At 37.2% G+C, this 22,635-nt stretch overlaps 1 protein-coding gene across 3 annotated transcripts in view; it reads right to left on the bottom strand.

The window, feature by feature from the left end:
• LOC129763209 (sodium-independent sulfate anion transporter) overlaps positions 1-22,635 on the bottom strand; it is a 119,810-nt gene that overhangs the window by 64,026 nt on the left and 33,149 nt on the right. For all 3 annotated transcript variants that reach the window (XM_055762089.1, XM_055762088.1, XM_055762090.1), the window contains exon 2: positions 18,619-18,650. The gene's annotated coding sequence lies outside the window, so the exon portion shown is untranslated. The remainder of the gene's footprint in view (positions 1-18,618; positions 18,651-22,635) is intronic.

Here is a 22,635-nt window from a genome sequence, read left to right as displayed (position 1 = left end):
CTAGTAATGATTATACACAGATCCGGACTATGTAACCTGAACATGTAATCAACATTTCAAAATAATTTTTCAATTCATTGTATGAAAATTTACAACTGCATTTGAGCATGTTAGTCTCACTGAAGGTACTCTTATTCGAGTCTGTATTGAGTGTCAACGCAATAAATAAATGGTTCTTGAAGTATAAACTGCTTTACCAAGCTTCACTCTATCACTACGTATTCGTTTTTTTATAAACTACAAAAGAACTCGAGAAAAATAGCGTTCAAAGTACAATTCAAAAATACACGGTTTATTTACTTTTTCCTCATACATTCATAATATCCGCTAGATGGCGACAGCGTACCTTCTCTGTCGCGAATCTATCTTGTTCCACGGCGATGTGGATTACTGTGCAAGGTTTTGCATTGATGAATGGAAAATCTACACTCGGATTATATATTGGTGAGATCGTTCTTCATTATCAAATAAAGTAATTATAGTAGATGGGGCGGAGGGTGTATTTGTGTGTGTGTGTGTGTGTGTGTATTTATTAGATGAGTTTCTTATTATTTTTCAAATTTATTCCAGAACTCTCGTACCTTAGATTCATTATTTGAGATTGATTTTTTTTCTCGTTGCTTGGTTGTGTGTAAACGTATATCCGTATGAATGTAACTTTTCGTTCAAAAAGTGTGGTCTTTTTTAAGTAGTAATAGTTTGCGCGTCGCGTAATATAATTGTGGTTGAAACGTTCTCGTTCTCATTAAAACAGAAGTTTAACTGTTTCGTCGTCTGTTAGAATATGTTAATACTTTAATTCTTTAAATGATTACTTCTATAATTCTGTATTTTTTTTATTTATTTAATTCTTTATTTTTTTTTCGCGATGGTCTCGATGGTCACGGTCTATATCACCGGTCTTATTGATTTATAAACGTCCTCGGCTACCATCTCAGGTTTCATAAACATAACCTCCCGAAGTCGCTATTGGAGATTGATACGGTACGCTCGATGAACAATGGAATATATCGGCGGTCCGATTGGTTTTAGAGAAGTTCCCTTGGTTACCTTCTCAGGTTTTCCAAAGGTAATTCTCCGCCGTCGCAATTGGAGCTCGATAAATAATACACGTGATAAATAACGATATATATAACAATAATTTGACAGAAGTTCCCTCGGTTACATTGTCAGGTTTCCCATGAAAAATACGTGCGATAAATAATAAAATATAATCAGTCCAATTGTTTTTACAGGTTCACGTTAACATAATCACATCACTTACGTCAGTAAATCCTGACACTAACCTCACCCTACTAACAACTGATAATCGCTAGGGAACCACGCTATAGAGGCGACCCTTCTGGCCTTCGGGCGGCAATTATCATACTAACATTCCTTCCCTTCCCCTTGGTGACTGTAAGGACGTGGCCGGCGTCGTTATTGATCATTTAAAGCTCGAATTACCGAAAATTGCACAACAAGAATGATTTGCTAATCCCAAGCGTCATTCTGTGTGTTCTTTGTGCAATTTGGTTGGTTCAGGTCAATCGCGGAGAGCAACTACGAATTGTACAGTCTACCCAAGCTCAAGCTCAAGCTCAGTCCAGTGGAATTCGATAACTACACTCTCATGGTATGACGATTATACTCTGTATAATGTATAATGGGTAATGATTACTTAACCGATTAATTACTTACAGATACAAACAACAACATGACGCAACTTGATCGAAACCACCCCGATTGGGTTATTTGAACTGATTGAGAACTAAAGATGACCTACGAAGTAGAAACTTATTGTAATCCATGTGAAATTGACGTTTATTTTGTAGACAAGTGAGAGTTTTTACAATGTTTCGCGCCTGGATACCACAATAAAGTTTAAATGGCCAGTCCTATAAATGAAGACAGCTAATATATCCTACACTATACACTTCAATTCAACCGACTTTTTACATAGCTCTGGAAATTCAGAAAAAATGAGTGGTTTTATAGTTCTGACACGCAGGGTATTAAGTAATCATTACCCATAGAACAGAAAGAGTCTAAGACGCATAATCAATAATACAATGCACTAAATTTTTACTGATTTTACGCCTAGATACAAAAAACGTCCATAATAGTTCTCGATTTGTCTCAAAGTTTATTCACCCGTTTGCAATCCAACAATCGTCATATACACAATGTTTCGTATACGGACAAATATTCCCTGTGAAATACACATATTAAGCTGTCGCATTATGACAGCTATATAATTATCATATGCACAGTTTCCTATTTTAATCAGTCACAAATCCGAACCGTTAATCCATGTTTCCTACAACTAAGGTACTCCTGTCGGCTTTCATCTCCAAATCACTTTAAAGATAGACATGACTTACCGTTTACTTACTTTGTAATAAACCCCTACATGCCTCAAGCTCAACAGGATTTCATCCGAACAGCTACATTCCATAAGCACGACTAATTATACGCCACTGCAGCAGTCAAAACTGTCCCATATCATACGGGGATAATAACTTGCTATGAAAAAAAATGAAACATCTCCAAAATGTCTAATAACGCCTATTCCAGCACCTCCGGTGAAAGCACTCGGGTTCGCATCTCGGAAAGGCTTGCACAACAACACCACCGCCAATGCCAACGGACCTCGGTTGTTAACGTCCGACATTTGTAAGATTGCAGCCGGCGGCTATTTAAAAGCGATTTAAATGTATATGCGAAGCACGTAGGATGCCTTCATGGTGTCGTGATCAGAGCGCTGCAGACACCAAGGCGGAAGTGTCGGGTTCACCACAAAGTGAATTTCCGGTTGAAAGTTAACGCTATATTCCGACATCAGTAACAGTGAGTGATGCGTTTATTGTCGTTTCGAGCAAAACAGGCTTCGCTGCAGAAAGCCATGCGCGATCAGCTTAGAATGCTGAGCACGTGATGACCGTTATTGCCATTCAAAGATGAAGATGGCCGCGTTGGAGAGCCGATGGTACAAGACTGACTGGAGCCCGGCTAGAAAATGGAAATTCGTTTGTAGTGGGAAGACACCAGTGCCGTCAATTATTCGATGAGTCATGGAGGGAATTCATGTGTCAGGGTGTTTTTTGCGGCGTGTGGCGCAACATTTTGCATTTTGCAGTATATGGATATTGATAGCGAAGCAGCATAGTGTTAGTTGACATATGAGATTTAGAGAATTAGTTTTGACATATAAGGCGGACCGATTAGAAACAGTTTTGCATATATTGTGGAGGAGGTAGAAGATAATAGAAACAGCTGAAGAAAAAAACGCACCAAGGAATGCGTGTTTGCCACAGATTACACAATGATTGAATTGATTTGTTCAATATCGTGTGTTCCATCGAGAGGTTTAGGGTTAACCGTCGCACTCAGGGTTGTCATATGGAGACAGATAAAAACTTTGGAAGATTTTCCAGAGAGGGTGTTCAAGAATTGACCAGTGGTCCTAAACCGAACACAACTCACTATATAATTACAAGCTGAAGTCGCCAAAAACTAATATTTCAGGTACCGTCATCCAGGAGCAAATTGATCCAACGTACTACAGAAAAGAAGCTTTAATTTTTGGAGGGATTAAGTAATTAAAATTAATACTTTCTTTTTCGTCAATGGTTTTCAACGATTCGCTTGTTAATTTACATAAGAAATTAACATTTTTCTGAATAGTATTTTCGTTTATATTTAACATACACCCATCCGATATTTTACGAGTTGAAACAGTATTGAAATGGTTGCGAATTGCTATTGAAAAAAGTTAGAAAAATAAATTTTACAAACAACTTTTTTTTTCTCTAGGCAGTGTTCCAGTCTAGAAATTTGAAAAAAAATCCAAATTTTTCTTCATATTTCTGAAGGTTAGGCACTATATTTTTTTAAATCAGGAGCCGTAAAAAAATTTAAAACAGCTTTTTTTCTTCAAACGGCCGTCATTCTATCAAAAAGTGTGTTTTTGACTTGTCCGATGTCCATGTGATAGCGGCATCTTTACTGATTCAGAACCTGTTTAATTTTTTTGTTTCAGGTAACCAGAAGAGCTTGGAATCATGTACACCATGGGACAATTTTTTTTTGAACCCGCTTACTTGATCAGCTTGTAACTAATATAATTATGAATATATTTTTTTTCCGTTTAATTTTTGTTTTATTGTTAAAAAAGATAAATATGTTTCATTTTTTCGAAGCTCGAATAAACAAGCAAAATTCAAAATTCGTGCCTCTACACTAGAATACTCCCTTAACCAGACAATCTAAATTCCACTCGAGGCTACTCTGCGTCTTAAAAACACACTAACACTCTAACAGTATCACTAAATAATTTTGAAAATTTTTGTGAATTAGTGCAAAACAGACAGATAATTCTTCCAAAAAATGCTCATTTTTGATGTAAAAACATGTGTTTTACATGATTTTGTATATTTTATAAATATTTACTATAAAAAACACTGTTTATATGGGACATAGAATATATGACGATTTTCATGCCAACTCGACTGGCCATTGGCTGCAACAAAGGGGTGTTCGTAGCCTAATTGGTTGCGCGTCCGCTACTAAGCGAACGATCATGAGCTCATAACTCAGGGCCCTCAACTGACCATCTTTGCGTGTTATTCTAGCTACTACGTCTATGCAATAATCATAACGTGACGGCAAACCCAGTCCCTTACTGCTCACATTACGGTCTGCTACATCGGTAATTGGTACTATAACACAACACAACAATGGAAGCCTCATATCAACAGTCCGCAGTGTATGGTCCAACTGTGAACATTCGAACAATAGGAATATCCTTACGCCGGAAAAGGCAACATGTGTCTCGATAGAATAGGAATGCTCTTACGCCTAAAATGGGTACTGTTATAAAAAGATCGATCTTATCGAATCGATTTTCCAAACAGCGTAGGGATCGATTCACTGATTAAATCGGTACCAAAAAATCAATCTTTGAAAAATTTAAAGTTTTTTTTTCGATTTATCTGCTTAATCTATATGCATGTCGTCTTTTCTTTAAACAGGGAATACAAATCGCATAGTTCTATTCAAACATCAAAAGCATTTTGTTTTGTCCCTCATCATAATGCATTCATCTTGTACCTCCAGGCAGTCGTGTTATTAAATAAATTAATTGAAAAATCATTATCATAAAAAGGCCAAAACGATACAGCCCAGAACACAGCTAATGATCCCATAAAATCTAATCATGCCATACATCTGTCATTTAGTCGAAGCCGATTCTTGATTTTGGCACCAGTTCTAAAAAACAACCTTCCGACTGTAATTGATGTCAATATCAGGTTCAGTGATCCTACGCGCTAATGGTCGCGTATCGATTTTAGAAAGAGAAATCTTTGATAATTTATATCTCAAAAATAATGAGTCGTACCGAAATAGTGTCTATTATTTACAAAAAAAATTAATTTGCAATATCTAAAATATGTATTTTTATTTTTTCATATAAAATAGAAGTGATGTAGAAAATTTAAAAAATGATTCCAAGATGGTAAAACTATTTTTGACCAACTTTGTGGAACATCGATTTTTTTTTAATTTCTGAAACTTGGAGTTTTTGTATGTTAAGAATCATTTTCAGCCACATATTATTGTATCCTGATGTGATTTAAAACAAAAAAGCTCTATATCAATCTCCTTCCAAATGCAGCCATTCTCGAGATATTTGAAAAAAACATTTATAATTTATTGTCTTTTTCAATTTTTTTTTCTAAAATTAAAATAAAAACGACGGCGAAGTTTCGAAAATTCATAAAAAATCTATGTTCCACAAAGTTCGTCAAAAATAGTTTTACCATCTTGGACTCATTTTTTAAATTTTCTACATGACTTCTATTTTATATGAAAAAAAAAAGAAAAATATATATATAAATCTGAAAAAAATTAAAAAAAACAACAATTTAGAAATGTTTTTTTCCAAATATCTCGACATAAACGAAAATTGATTTCGGGGGACGACGAGGTCTAACCCCTATTAACACTAGGTTTACGGGACGCGCCATTTTGACGCATTTCGAATTTTATGAGGAAAATTACAAAAATCGTCTGCATTTTTATACCACCTCTTATATAATGACTTTTATGCATCGATTGAGGTAAATATATATTTATGTTTATTTTATTTAAAAGCGTTAACGTATTTAAATTATCTATGTGGTATACCTATCTCTACGGATATGCGTCAATTTGACGCAATCGTAATGTAGAAAAAAATTTGCGTAAACATGCAAACACCACCATAATAATAACTAGGAATACACCGACAATACTTCGATCCGTTATCTCAAATGAAACAAGCAATAAACAACTGTTGCCGAGAAGCAACAATAGAAAGAACGAAACACAGATTATCAATTGAAGTCAGGGTGCGAACAGGTTTACAAAATTTCAGTTGCTTAGTTCGAGTATTGAAAACTGAAATACTAGAATATTTTTCGAATCAGTATCAATTATTATGTTTTTATGAACCTCAATTATACATATTTTCATTTTTTATTTATAGTATACCAAGTATTGTTGTATGTATTCGTCCACGCGTCAAATTGACTCGTGTTAGTAGGGATAGGTATATAAGAAACATCCGTAAACCTAGAATTAAATAACACAATTTCTCATTTTAAAATTTCAAGATGCTGCATAATTTGTGTGAGCCACCCTATTATAAGAATATATTATAAGACTATGAGACTATAAGATTGATATTTTAGTAGAAAATATTATTGCTGTACATTTTAAAAACTCAACAACGCGATGAGCATGCGCAAGATAAAAAGAAAAAAGTACAAAAAGTACAAAATGAAGAATTCAGCAAGTAAAAAAACGTGAACAGATTCGTGCAAGATAATGTGTTTGAGCGTACAAGTCCTTCAGAGATGTTTTAAATTTCTCTTTATTTCAAACATATACGCTATTTAACACGAATGAAGTCATCATCAGGCGGAAAAACGAGCAAGCGCAAAAAAAAATTTTTTTCGACAAAAAAAAATTTCGAGATATTTGTAACGACGAGTAATGTAATTTTAAGAAATTTGGCATCAATTTTCTTTTTTTGGAAACCTCGATTTTTGGTGTTTTACGTTTTTGAAAAATTGAGATAACTATTTTTATTGGCACCGAAAACTATACGTTTCGTTTCGTATTCCGAAAAAAAGTCCCAGAGTGCCGGTTTTTGACAAAAAAAAAATTTCGAGATGACACAGACATTTGGCATATATTTTTTTATTTGGCATCCAATTTTTTTTTCGAAAACCCCGATTTCCTTTGCTAAGGAGGTTGCTAAGGATCATTCTGGTATGAATCATTTTTCCTACCAAGTCAATAAAAAAATCCAATTGGCCTAATCGTTTAATTAATAATTTCCTTTTTGAACATTTTTGCTACAGAAATATTTTAGATTGAATGAAATTTTTGTCATGAATTATCAATATCTCATGGAATAATGTCCGTACAAAAATCTATATGTTGTTTGGGAAACTAAAACTTTTTTTTTGTTTTAATTTAGAGAATTCTTCATGCATAACACAATGCATATAGTAATTATTTTTTCCCGAAAAATATATCCATGAGAAAAATGCTCATCTACGTAGTTTCGACTCACTAGACCAATATCAATAACAACAACCGTAGCCACCACATTGTTGTCTCTTAATTAGCTCTGTGAATCTGAACTTGACCTCTCATCGTTCGAGATATAATTAGGTGGAGTATAATTAGATTAGATTATTGCATTATAGGTTTACTTCTGTTCATACTGATTGTTCGAGGAACGTGTTATAGATAACATCACACTAGAAATTTCAGAGATCCGTGTTCTTATCTTCGTTATAGGGTAGCCCTACTAATTGGGCAGATATGATTGTTCGGTTGATTGATCTCTACTCATAATGCATAATGCAATTACTGTCAGTGGCAAATACATCATACACCAATGGTAAATAAAAACATTAACATCAGTCAACACTGAAACTTGATGTGCGTCTCATGATGACAACTCTGTTGAAATTGGACGCCTTCATAGCTGACAGTCAATGATTGACTGATTTACTAACAGTGTAAGAAAATGAATACGCAACAATTACGTTGCAATGAAGTGCATCCTCGAAACTTTGGAATACACAGCTCATGTTAACTTTTTTTTGTTTTTTGTTTTTTTTTGTTAAGTATTGCTATCAAGGTAGATCGCATCATGCTTTGGATTTAAATTATGGTATCCGCTTGATAACAGATGCTTCCGGGAAACTCTTCCAGTGAACCGTTGTCTAGCGATTGATCACGCACTGTAAACATAATTTTATTCCAAGCGAAGCGCTTTTTCTACTGTGAACCGGTACAACCGTTACATCAAAGGTCAGACGGTACAAAAAAGGTGAATCTACTATTCAGCTCCTGTCTATACACGGACAATATGATCTTGACCGTTGTCATCCGATCGAACAACGCGATCGCGGCATAATCAACATTCCAGGCGTCGTCACTCGCTCACATGATTGGCACTCGTATGGTCAACCGGGGGGACACTAGCATTCTACTAATTTTTATTAGATCATAAACATAAGCTTATCACGATCGTCGCTCTATAACGGATTAGAGAACACTATTCTTGGATCGGAGCGGAGCGAATTCCACATGCAATCGGAAATGTTATGCAAATCAGGTGAAAACACTAAAAAAAGACATAGTCCGTATCACCCGTCGGCAATCGATCGTGTTTTTATTAAGATGCACAGTCGGAATGCGCTCGTGTGAGCCTTGAACCCAGCTCGCAGGACGCTATATGGTAATCATTTCCGCGCAGACCAAAAGCAAATCTTAAAACGGGTACATGACAATATTTCATGTCATGAGGAGAAAGAAGACATAACATCTCAAAACTCTTCCGGAAATTTCCGGTCCGACCCTTCGGTTAGAAGATATCCTTTATGGTCTTCAATTGCAATCATGTGATTCACATGGAACAGGGCCACCGACGGTGCAGTATATCGTTGATTCAACCGGATTGAAGCTTTGCTTTGCTGCCCTGTCTGCGCATCAACTTCAGAACGTTGAATAACAAGGTGGCACAACTCACGTGACCACCCGAGGGTAGCTCCATCACACGCACTGGGGATCGTCATGATCGGCGCCGCCCCCACATAACCAGTTTTGGGAGAGATTGGTAAACGGACGACAACAACAAAGAGGATGTCTCACAATCTGGTAGAGAACCGGTCGACGTTCAATCAATGACGCTGCATTTCACATGTGTTCCGCAGACAGAGTTGTTCGGATATCCAGTTCAAGCTGGAAATGAATATGTTTACTTGTCTACACTTGTGGTCACATGCATCGTCGGTCGTTAATCACGTGACAGTGGAGCCTGTTTTTACACGGTAACTGATTATCCTCAGTGCGTCGCTTGTAACACCAATTAAGAGCTGTGTTTACAAAATTTTATTATCTTTATCTATGTGAACTACAGCTTGATTTATTTATTCAGCTGTTTTGTATATTTGATACACACCTGTAAAATGCAAGCTAATGGATGGTGTCATAGCTACAATCTAACTTGTGTGATTTGACACACACGTTCTGTTGCATGATGACTCATAGGCAACACTGAACGACAGGCCACACCAATCCGGTGGATGCCGGAAGGAAGTTGACTGATTGGATTTTCCTATCATGTTTCTTCGATGAAAAGCATGTAAATCTTCGTAAATATCACAGGTTACTTGTTGTATCAAAAGTAGCCTCAGTAGGATCACGGCTCCATGCGAAATGAATTCCTGATACCTGTTTGCAGTGACCGGCAAAAAAAAGCCCCAGGAGACAACTGCAACAGAAACAATTGCACATAAAAGGGTAATGTCGCAGATAGGCTACATCACAGAAATAAAGCTTAATTTATATTATATTAGGCTGTCAAAAAAGTCCTGCGGTATTTTTTTTGAATTTTCATTTGTTCATAAAATTATTTACAATCATCTGTTTTAAGTCAAATATGTGCCGTTTTGTTCGATGACTTGTTCCCAACGAGATGCCAACTTCATAATACCCCTGTTATAGAAGCTCGCTTCCTTATTGGCAAAAAACTCCGATAGCCAATTTTCACAGGCCTCTTTTGTGGCTAACTTCTGACTACCTAGCTCGTTCGCCATGGACAAAAACAGGTGGTAGTCACTTGGTGCAAGGTCCGGACTATACGGCGGATGCACAAAACCTCACATCCGAGCTCCCGGAGCTTCTGGCGCGTTACCAAAGAAGTGTGTGGCCTGGCGTTGTCTTTATGGAAGACAATGCGGCCTCTGTTTATCAAAGATGGCCTCTTCTTCATGAGTGCTACCTTCAAGCGGTCCAGTTGTTGAAAGTACAGGTCCGAATTGAGCGTTTGGCCATAGGGAAGCAGCTCATAATAGATTATTCCTTGATAATCCCACCAAACACACAGCAGAACCTTCCTGGCCGTTAATGAGGGCTTGGCCACCGTCTGAGCCGCTTCAGCGGGCTTCTACCACGACCGTTTGTGCTTCAGGTTGTCGTAAGTGACCCACTTTTCATCGCAAGTCACCATCCGCTTCAGAAACGGGTCGATTTTGTTGCGATTCAGCAGCGATTCACATGCGTCGATACGGTCAAAGATGTTTTTTTGCGTCAACGTGTGTGGTACCCATACATCGAGCTTCTTTGTGAATCCAAGCTTCTTCAAATGGTTAATAACGGTTTGATGACTTATCCCCAGCTCTTGGCCGATGCTACGGCTGCTACTATGCCGGTCTTTCTCGGCTAATTCAGCGATTTTGTCGCAATTTTCGACGACAGGCCTTCCGGAGCGTGGCGCATCTTCGACGACCTCTACACCAGAACGAAAACGTTGAAACCATCGTTGTGCGGTGGAAATGGAAACTGTATCGGGTCCATAAACTGCACAAATTTTATTGGCAGCTTGAGATGCATTTTTGCCTTTGTCATAGTAGTACTGTAAAATATGTCGGATTTTCCCTTTATTTTGCTCCATATTTGCGACACTATAACTCACGAACGACTTAACCAAACAAAACACTGTCAAGGACTATATTATAGCGCGATATATATATTATAGGACTATATTATAGCAAAAATACCTTTCCAACAAGCTATAGTATGACTCGATACAACGAATACAACTAGAACTACGCGCTTACAGCGACACCTCGCGGAAATACCGCAGGACTTTTTTGACAGCCCAATAAATTTTTTTTTTTCGTTTTCTTTTTTCCAAATTTGTTCTGAGGTCATTGTAATGGGGGCGAAGTCCCCATTTAACGAAGATAAGGAATCGAGGCGGCCCAAGACGACGCGATCCGAGTCGACCGCCGACCCGCCTTCGGAAGCGGCGGTCTCTCGCACGCAAACTTGTGTCCCACTGATTACCCACTTAGTTCGAAACTTGGAATACGATCCTATAGCAAGGGCTGATCGACATTTAGCGAGCGTAGCAGAGTTTTGTAGAAACAGCTGAAGATGATTGATTCATTCTTACCCTCGAGAAACAACACACAAGCTGGCTACTGTTGCAACCAGGGTTGCCAGCTAAAATTTTTAAAAATCAGGAAGAATGAAAATAAAAATCAGGATAGCTCATAATGGGTTGTCCGAAAAGTTAATGTAGATTTTTGGGAAAACACAAACATAATTTTCAATCAAAGCATTATAATTTAATTTTATATCCATAGTGCTGTTTCACAATCTTTCGCCATCTTTCACGCTTTCATGAAGCTTGGTAGTAGCTCATAATACAGAATCCATTCCAAATCCCACCAGAAACAGAGTATATCTTTCTTCGGGCGAAGACCGAATATGTAAAAGAATTAAAAAGCATAAGCATAAGCGGAAATGCTAGTGTTTCACCTAACCTTTTGATCGTTTATATTTCGCCAGATCGAATCCCGACACCCTTCGAACCCGAGGAAGGCAGCCCATGGTGCCGGTGAGAGACGTGTTGGCTCGGTTAGACCTTGATTACATGTCCCAAATATATGTTTTCCTTCAAGCTATCGATCTTGGTGTGTGATTGCCCTTATATTCTTATTCTCTCCTTTTCCTTTGTGAGAGATCGGATCCCTTCTTAAGAATAAGATGAAATGTAAATACATATTAGATATAAGATAGGTTTAAGAATTGAGTGTGATGAGTGTGATTGAGAGTGTAAGTGTGAACATTGTCAACATATCCTCATATCACCTCCTTTTCCTGAAGAAAATATGTCACACTTTTAAACTCGAGTCGACCGCGAGTAATCGGTTTTCTACATTACAATTCTACAAAATTAAGAAAAAATGTATATATACTAGTAACAATACAGTAAGGAGTTCGGCACCTTTAAACTTATGTAACTTAACCTGTAAAAATAAACGATTTAAATAAAAAAAAAATAACTCTGGGAATACATCTACATACACATTGTCTTCAATAAGGCAATATTGTTCTTCAATCTCAATCTCGTTGTAATTTCATAAATTCGTCAGACAATTTGAAATTTGAAATTTTCTAGCACTGTTTTGGAAAGCCACGAAACAACTGAGGGAAGAGGTAAAAAAAAAATACAGCTCTGCGTCTAGAGAATTTAACTTAACCCTCTACCGCCCAAGTTTTTTATTGATCTAAAAAAACCTACTCCACTTTTATCTCGAATTTCAGACTTTCGACTTAAAATACTCCTAGCAAAAAGCTGCCAGCATAAAAAGAATGTGTATGTGTGATAGATTAAAATTTTCTAAAGACGTTCTAGTGGGGGTGAACATTGAAAATAATGTCTGAATAATATGAAAAGAGAATCCGCGAAGCCCGTCTGAAGGCGGGCTTGGGCTGTAGAGGGTTAATGTTAGATTTATACAAGTTTGAACCGGAGAACTATCATGACAGAAAACTTTGACATGGAAACCAGTATATTTATTACGAATAATGTAAAGAGTACAAAAATCAGGAAAAATTAGGATCATTTCAGAAAAAACAGGATAAATTGACTGGGAAATCCTGAAAAATCAGGAAGGTCGGCATCTCTGGTTGCAACTTGTTTCGTTACATCAACGCGCGCATTGCACTAAACATGCTTCTTCATAAACTTCTTCTTTTTTGTATTACAGTCAAAACAGCCATCGTGGCAGTTTTTTTTTGCATATGCACACACTTGGTTACAGGAGATTATATATTTGTTCCACAACCGGCATTACTCCACATTTCTAAAAAAAAACAAAACACAAAACTATGATAACTAACTTCAATCTTGGCAACGCCCCAAAACAACATGTGTGCGTGTGATGCGAGAATACGAAATCACTTGAAAACCAAAGTGCCTTATCATCTCATAATAAAACGACTTCATACTATGAACAGAACAAGTTTGTGGAAAAATTGGAATACCCTCAATGATTGATAATCAAAATTGTTTGCGGAATAGGTAATCGCGATGTATATCATTTCTAACAAATTTTACAGAATTTTCAGTTCTATTGATCAAATCATATAAATCTGTTCGAAGCACAAATAGTGATTAATGTAGGAATTCTCTGTGCCAAGAAATATATACTCACTGAAAACAGGGTTTATTCTCGTACTCATGTATAAATCACACGATTTCCAAATAGTAAACGATGTCAAAGTAAAATTTAGAAAATTTGCCTACAATAATCTACAGTTGGAGAATATTTTACAGTTGAATTCGCTTGTTGGCAGCCCAATAATTCTGTGACGTGACAACACCTGTCTTTTTGCAGTTTGCGACTATTGAACATTAATGTTGTATTTTCAGTTCCTTTTCAAAGCATACAAATAAACTTCGTTCTATGATTTGTCACCAGAAAATGAACGTGGATTCCTGTTATATTCAGTTTTTCCAAAAACTCGCAAGAACTTTGCAAGAATCGGCATGCATTTTGTGACGTGACAAATGAAATGTGTCACAACGCTGAGAATTTGTTATTATGGTAACTCGTTCGAGGCTCACATCATTCTAGCGTTTTATCGTCATTTTGCGTTTTCATTGCTTCAAACACAGAGAATTTTAGACCTGCATGGAAAATGAAATGTGGGATCTCGTGCCGTTTCCGGTCTTTTAGATCCGTTTTAAACGAACCGGAAGTCGCCATCCTCTATTCATAAATAACATCCGAATACAACTTCGACATCCGCTGGTAAGACACCTGTACCCAACACCCACTTCGTATGGGTTTTCCGCATTTTTTTTCATATTCAATACTGTTATCATCACACCGGATACCGAAACAAGATTATATTCTATATTCTGAAGTCTACGTTCATCTATTGTTGACAAAACATAGAGGAAAGTTCATTTGTATGTTTTGAAACGGAACTGAAATGAATTCAATTAATCATTAATGTTCAGCAGTCCGGAACAGCAAAAAGTCAGGTGTTGTTACTTCACAAAAGTATTTGACTGACAACAAGTCAATATTCTCCAACTGATGATTATTGTAGGATTTTTTTTCGATTTTACTCTAACATCGTTAAATTTTATGTGATTTATACATGAAAACGTAAAAAAAGTGATCCTAGTGAGACAAAATGTTGTCACGTCATACGTCTCGTGATGTGACAGTAACTTCTTGAGACAGTTGATACTCCTCTATTTGTGGACCGATCATAACCAAATTTTGTGGGTTGAATAAAAATGTTTGAACTTAAGTTCATAAACTGAAAAAAAATATTTTATTTCTTTCTTTATTAAAGAGATTTTTATCCAAAGGCTGATTCATCTCTAATAAAAAATGTGATCTGTTTTCGTGACATGACAATGCTTCAAAATACCTGTTTTTCAAATGCTTGTTTCTCATGAATTACAAAATAAAACCTAGAACTACCCATGACTCTTCAAACAAGTATTAAAAACCAAGAACCAAGTTATTTAATGGTATATAGACATTGAAGTTTGGTTAAGCGAGTGCAGGGATATCTCAAGAAACATAAAAATAGTGAATTCAATTCAATTTCCTCCTAAAACTAGATTTGAAATTTGATTCTCTGGTGCATAACCTCATGGAATGGGTCATATTTGTCCTCCACAACCTTGCAAATGAAAATGTAGTATTTGTAGTAAATAAATGACTATTGTTTCACGCTAAATTTCTACAACGAATATTCTCGATGGAATCTGTACCATTGTACCATTTGGACGAAAAAGTACAGATGAGAAATATTTTTAACCCCTCTGGTACAGATTAACTCCTTTTTAATATTTCTCTTTTGCTTTTATTCTGCTCTACACTATGCTTGTTTCTTGCATATTTTGAAGATGCATTTCGTGGGGGAAAAATGTTCAACAGTAGCAAAATAGAAACTGTGGTTGGCGGCCAAAGCGAGCACAATATTTAGAGAACTTTCTCAGCCAACGACATGCATCGATAAATTTTGACTAAGATGGACTTTCAAGCAGGTACTCATATTTACAGATTTTTGTGATTTCGATAGTTTGGTTTCGAAGCAGCTTTGAGCTATTGAAACAAATGTTGGCTTGTAACTCCTTTTTAATATTTCTCTTTTGCTTTGACTCTGCTCTACACTATGCTTGTTTCTTGCTTATTTTGGAGATGCATTTCGTGGGAGAAAAATGTTCAACACAGTAGCAAAATAGAAACTGAGGTTGGCGGCCAATGCGAGCACAATATTTATGAATTTTGACTAAGATGGACTTTCAAGCAGGTACAGGCAAACTTTTTTTTGTTCGGGGGATAGGGACCGCACAAAAACTGTCGCTTAAAAAAAATCGTGCAAAGCTTCACCAGCAGCATTAAAAAATCGTGTTCGGTACTCATTTTGAAAAAAAAACTTTTTTTGTGCGGTAAATAGGGACCGCATAAAAAAAGTTTCCCCCAAGAAAATAACTCAAATCCACGCCATTCACCGTTCAATTTCCTTTTGTTTCCCTGCTTTGTGATGGAACACTTTGCCTTTTCGGTTGCGCGTAGCTGTTTTGTGCTTTTAGTTGCATGTCGAAACGTGTTGCTGTTAGAAACCATGCCATGAACCATGAAACCAATATAGAAACCAATATAGAAAAACTCAGAACATTTGATGAGGAAAATGATTTCAGAAGTGGATAATTGAGACGCAAATATGTTTTTTTTGCCCTAAAATGCATATAAACCATCGAAAGAAACTAAATGGACGATAACTTCGTCAAATATGCTTCTTTTCATACACCGCACAAAAAAAATCGCACAATTGACATACCACTTTGTACAAAGAGGTATTATCGCTCGAAAATTTAGAGAAATTTACAGCTTACACCCCAGTACAGATTCAAATATGATGTGATGCAAAAATACAAGCTCACAGTGTGTGACATCAGCATTGAGAGAAAAACGCAGTCTGATAGCTGGAGCGAGTGGACTAGAATGATAATGATGATGTTTTTAATTATAGAGGCTTTCAATTTCATCAGATCATTCACCTATAGTCTTGAAAAATATCAATTAGGAAAACTGAACTGAATATTCGGCCTTGAGAAAGGTCATTTCAAAAGCATCGCTGCCTGATGACTGATGAGCTATGAATACCGTTATTTGAAATCGCGGATGGTTTGTTTGCACCCAATGAATAGAATACGAGAGAGATAAGATTGCAATATTTTCTCTATCCACATTGCCCGTAGAACGAATGCTGCATTTGCATTTCGAACGACCGATTTACGCTCGTCTGATTAGCAGTGATATTCAAATATTGCACCTCGCTGATACATACTCGGCCACGGGAACACGATAGGTAAATTTTGTATTCTGTATTCTGTAATGTATTCTTCCAATTTTCTTCAATTGAAATATGTTATGGGATTTGGAACCGTAATGTATATCTCACCAAAAATTCTAGAGAATTTCCGATTCAATTGGAATGCAAACCATCAAAATCCGTTCTGAACTAAAATTGTTAACGGTAAAATTATTTTTAAAAAAAAACGTTACCCGATTTGGTACCATTACTGAAAAACGTAGTCAAAAAATAGGTAATGATTTCGTATTCATATTTTCGTATCAATATTTTCATTTTTATTCACTAATGTTGACAGTGTTGTATACGGGATGGTCCACGGGCGTAATCTTGGGCTTCAACTTGAACAGTACACGACGCCAGTTCCAAGGTTAACAAAATTCTTCGATTTATTATACACTAATTCATAATTTATTTAAACGCTAACAAATCCACGTCATTTCACAGCAAACGACGTCCAAGGAATGAAAATGAAAATTAAATAACAAGTGCTGGATCGTCATGGTAACTGAACAACGATCCAAGCAAGATGCTGAACTATGGGTGTTTCGTTCTTGACACTTTCAGGACATGACGTGAGATGAGTAGCGAGACGTAACTTTCAGAATTATTTACTTTTTGTTTGGGTGTGTGGATATGATTTCAATGTCAACTCGTTAAGGAAAATAATCGAAGGAAAAAATAAGCAAATATATATTCGTGGAATATAGTGCACAACCTCCTTTTGCTCTAGCCAATTACCGTTACAAGCCCTTTCCGGATCTCCTTCCCGGTATATGCACAGCATTCTTCTCCTCCCTGAGCGAAATCAGTGGAGCCACAATCAGCGTTTTTGTTTGTCACCATCGCCGTAAGCTGATAGTACTCTTTTCCCCGCCGATGGGAGCCAAACAGAAGTACATTTTGCTTGGAAAGAAAGGCGAAAAGATATACTCAAACATCCTTCTGCACTGTTATGATTCGGCAATAAAGCGCGAGCAGCTATTTTGCCAACGAATGCATTTGTCACCAAAAGATACGACTTGTTTTGTAAACAAATTTGTTTTTTCACGAGCAATGGCCAAACAGCAATTTTGACATTGCGGTCCACCTATAATACAACGCCTTAGATCCAAGTTCACATTGACTACATATTAATATGAATGTTCTGGAATCTAACAGACAGTATTAGCCCCAATTATCTGATTAAATATAATAAATAGGTATTTAATCTACTATCAAGACAGCTAACTAATGTGTAAATGCGTAATGTGTAGTAATGTGTAACGTGTCAAACTCCATTATTCTCACCTCATGTTTTCTAAATAATTTCTTAAGTGTTCGTGATTGTTACACATACAAAATAGTATCGGGCCAAGCAGGCCAATCAAAAGAGCCCGGTGGGCCACAGCTTGAGTATGGCTGACCTATCTGTTTTCTCTTCTACTTTTCTATTGTATTTGTGTGTGTCTCTTCAAGTGTTTTCTTATCATTGGGACCGAGGCGCGTAGAAGTATATCCTAAGGTGGGCCAACTTGCTAAAACCACTCTTCAGCCATCTTGGAAGTCTACTGTGTTTTGTTTGTAAACAAAACACAATACGCTTGTGCCCAAGCTCGCTCGTGATCAGTCTGTCTCTTTCACGCTTCAAAGGAAATAATTCCCCTTCTGCTTTCTTCCGTACTGTTTTCATATACCGATCCCCTAACCAACTTAATGACGAAACGGCCTCACCTAGTACCATAGACCCGTCTTGATTGGGACATCGAAGTTTCTGCTTGTCGATATTTTCAAAAGAGAAAAGACATAATCTCAAGAGCTCAAAATATAAAAAATAAACACAATACAATACAGAAGATATATACGAAATAATAGTTTCTAAAAACAAGTACTCACCAAAGTTTACAGGTTTTATGTCTACAATGGATCTGGAAAAAACACGAAAAACGAATAATTGTTATTACGAGTATAGAAAAAAAAACTAATTATTATACAAAAAACGCTCAACTGTTGCTTATAAGGGATAATCAGAAACAATGATCATGTTCATATTTTGTGAAAGCTTCATCGAATATACAAGCAAGATTTGAAGGTTTCCAGTTCGTTCTTGAAAATTTGCATACAATCAGAAGCAATACAACTTTGCACTTTCTTCACAACCACTACAGACCGGCATATTGCGCAACTTCCAGCAGTCGGTTCTAACTGCATATACTTTTACCGCCCATAAATTAGACGTTTTTATGATCGGAAATGACGCTCCGTTGTGATTGTTCTAACATAACATGTGAAAGCGAAATACGAGGAAGCGCACCGTATTTTGTGGTAACCATTTGGGATATTCAGAAAATCAACACAATTTCCTCCTTTGTAAGGATGAAAAATACAGCTAAATGAACATAAGGTATTATAGATGTTGGAAAAACTTAGGAAATACGTCGCACGACAACCATGCAATATTGTTCCGTACGTTCGGTCGCATGTTTGGGGTTGCAGATGCCTTCTGTCGACGTCGCTCATTTGTACGTTCTAGCTTATGACACAGCACGATTTGTTCGCAATTGAATCCAAAGCCATATCATCATCAACCTGTGGAACATAAACACACGCGACTCAGGTATGTGTGTGCATTACTCAGTACAAAGAGGCAAAACACTTCACCGGTTTTTTCATTCGTAAATATAATTTAGTACCAAAACGGGTCATTAGTTAGGAATGAATTCACTTGTCCGATAATCTTGACTGGGAATATTTAACGACTCAAGTAATTTCCTTCAATTTCGTTTTCACACCGACCGCAGTCGCGCTTCTATTCGCTTTTGAACTTATGACAGATTACCTCACTTTCGGTAATTGCCTCTGCAATTTCCGCAGTAAATTAAACGATAACGATCGAGTATATTCAAGAAAATAATGATGAATGATTATGTTGACATAACATTAGATTAGAACATTTATGAACAGAACATTGCACTTAGTTTCTAGTGGCTCTAGTGAACCCAGTATCATAAAATCAGCTCCATGAATTTTAAGCTCTATTTTTTAAAATAGAAAAGTCGAAGAGTCAAAACAAATGTTATTAACTGGTTATTCCAATGTGGTTTTGAACTTTTCTTCGAATAAACCGCACCATACTTAGCACACTTCGTTGAGATATTATTTTGATATTATTACCAATGATCCGGTATCGAATACCTGAACCATAAAATGACTAAGATATCACTTCGACTATCATATATCGAGAGTTCATTGTTCACTTCCTTTTCCCATTTCATTGAAGGTACAGAAAATAGCAGAATGAACAAAATAATTTCTAAAACAAATAAACAACAATGAATGATCAGATTAGTCATACGTTCCTACCCACAATAAGTTTGATCATAAAAAAACATCAAAATAGTCCATTGCTGAGTTTCTTAGGAACAACCACTCCACTGCCCTAGTGGACGGCTCAAACCCCTAACGGGTATTTCCATGTTATCATTAGCTATGTGGAATTTGTAAACACTCATTTTTTGATACGCAAAACAGTCACCAAACTGGCTCAAATGGGCTGTTCATAGAAACCTGTCAAGAGCATAATTAAAGATTGTTGGGTTTATTGTATCTATTATTAACTCTGGCCAGAGCAATAAAAGCTTTCCGTATGTTGTATCCCCAATACAAGTGTGAATTGTGTGTGAAAATTTGGTTTCTGCTGGCGGAGAAAATAAAATAAAAAACGCATACGAAGAAACCGATGTGAAATCCGAATCTCGCTATAATGAAATATGATTATAATCGAACACTGTACACTAGGGTGGCAGCGAAAATGTTCATGTCAAATTTCATGAGCCGACCATGTACATTTTGTTTATTTGCCAGAAAAAAAAATTACCTGTGCAAAGTTTCAGCTCAATCGGATATGAATTAGGGGTGCCTCAAAGCGAAAAGGGGGTAATAAAGGAAATTTGGATAATCGATTTTTTTTTCGATGCCAAATGACTTAAAAATGCATGAACCGTCGAGATCTGGTGTTATCTCGAAAAAAAAATTTTGGTCGAAAATCGACTTTTTGGGACTGAATGTCCAAAAAATCAAAACTATGAGTGCCTTGTGAAGATTGGCACAGATCATTTTTTTGGGCCAATAAACAAAATGTACATGGTCGGCTCTTGAAATTTAACATGACCATTTTCGCTGCCACCACATGGTCGGTTGTTTAAATTCGATAATTTTTTGTTTTCCATACCTTCATTGCTACTCCAACTAAGTCCCAAAAGGTCGATTTTCGGCCAAACTTTTTTTTTCAAGATGACACCGGATCTCGACGTTTCATGCATTTTTAAGTTATTTGGCATCGAAAAAAAATTTCGATTTTCCAAATTTCCTTTACTTTCCCCTTGCAAGATTTTCGAGGATCAAAAAATCAAAACTTTGAGTGGTTTGAGGCACCTCTAAATCATATCCAATTGTGCTGAAACTTTGCACAGGTTTTTTTTTTGAGCCGATATAAAAATTGTACATGGTCGGTTTTTGAAATTCGATGATGAATTTTTTTCCATACAATCATTGCCACCCTACTGTACACTAACCACAGGCTGACAGTTACATGGAGAAGTCAAAAAATACGATACGGAAGTAGGAACACTGAACAGATTTTTTTTCGAGGTTAATGTGTAACTTCCTCTCTCATTCGGATGCGAATAAGCTGCAGTTATGGACGTAGTTCACCAAAGCACAGTAAGATAGGCTGGGAACATGCAATCAACCTTTTCAGGCCGACGATTTTATTAGGAAAATCCGATGACAAGGGTCGCTTATGTTTAACTTTCTGGAATAAATTTTACACTTTTTCTTTGTTAAAGGCGAAAATGCAAGCCAGGCCGCTGAAATTGTGATTGATGTTTATGGTGCCAAATCTATAACAAAAAAATGTACAATTTATTTTTTTTCCGCAGACTTATCTCACTTTATAACTAGGCGAACCTAGCCAGAATATTCACCTGCAGTCGGGGTTCTGAATGCCAAAAGGGGAATAGGCTCTGTGGAATGCACGTATCTTCATGCTAGTGCTTTTTAGTTCTAATCGAGGAATTGTCGGACAATCGCGTAGGTACTAAGGATGACCGACTTTTGAATGCCGGCCAATTCCCTCTCGATGTTCAACACCTTCAGCGCTCCCAGAAGTGTTTTCGGGACAATTCCAATTCCAGAGAGAACGACAGGAACAATTTTTGGGACCTTGCTTAGCCCTCACAGTTCGTTGAGCTCCACGGCGAATGGTCGGTACTTGCAAATTTTGCGATCATGGGTCTCCTCCGAAATTTGGTTCAGTGGAATAGCGACATCGATGATGGTGACGTGTCGGTCGCGTTTGCCATACTTCATAATATCTGGACGGTTGTGGTTGATCAATAGATCGGTCAGAATAGAGCAATCCCAGTTCAGCTTGAAACGGTCATTTTCCAGGACAGGTGCAGGCAGGTGCCCGTAGTTGGGTACGTTGTCTTCCAGTAGACCACATTGGAGCGCCAGTTGTCGATGAACAATACGGGCCACGTTGTTGTGACGCTCGGTGTAGGTTGCGTTGTCCAAAACGGGTCAGCCCCCCATAATGTGTTCTATGTTTTCACCTGGTTGAGGGCACATCCAGCAAACGTCATTAACATCTTGATGTCAGACCTGCAGTCCGCCTGCAGTTTCTCGTCAGTTTCTTGTCCTGGATGGCTATCGTGTCGGCTTCTACCACTGAAGAGAGTTCACCACGTTTACCACGTTAGCCACAGATTAGATGCGGCCTTGTCAACGTGTGGTCGGTCCAGTTGATGGGGGAAGGCATCATGCACTGCCTTCTGCTTCCAAGCTGCGATCTCCTCCTCCACTATCTGCAGATTGCAGTTGAGCTGGTACTCCGCTTGCGCCAAGTACAGA

The sequence above is a fragment of the Toxorhynchites rutilus genome, chromosome 1 (genome assembly GCF_029784135.1).
Source record: "Toxorhynchites rutilus septentrionalis strain SRP chromosome 1, ASM2978413v1, whole genome shotgun sequence".
Taxonomy (NCBI): Eukaryota; Metazoa; Arthropoda; class Insecta; order Diptera; family Culicidae; genus Toxorhynchites; species Toxorhynchites rutilus.
The sequence above is the reverse complement of the archived record's forward strand: the minus strand, read 5'-3'. Positions and strand labels throughout refer to the sequence as shown.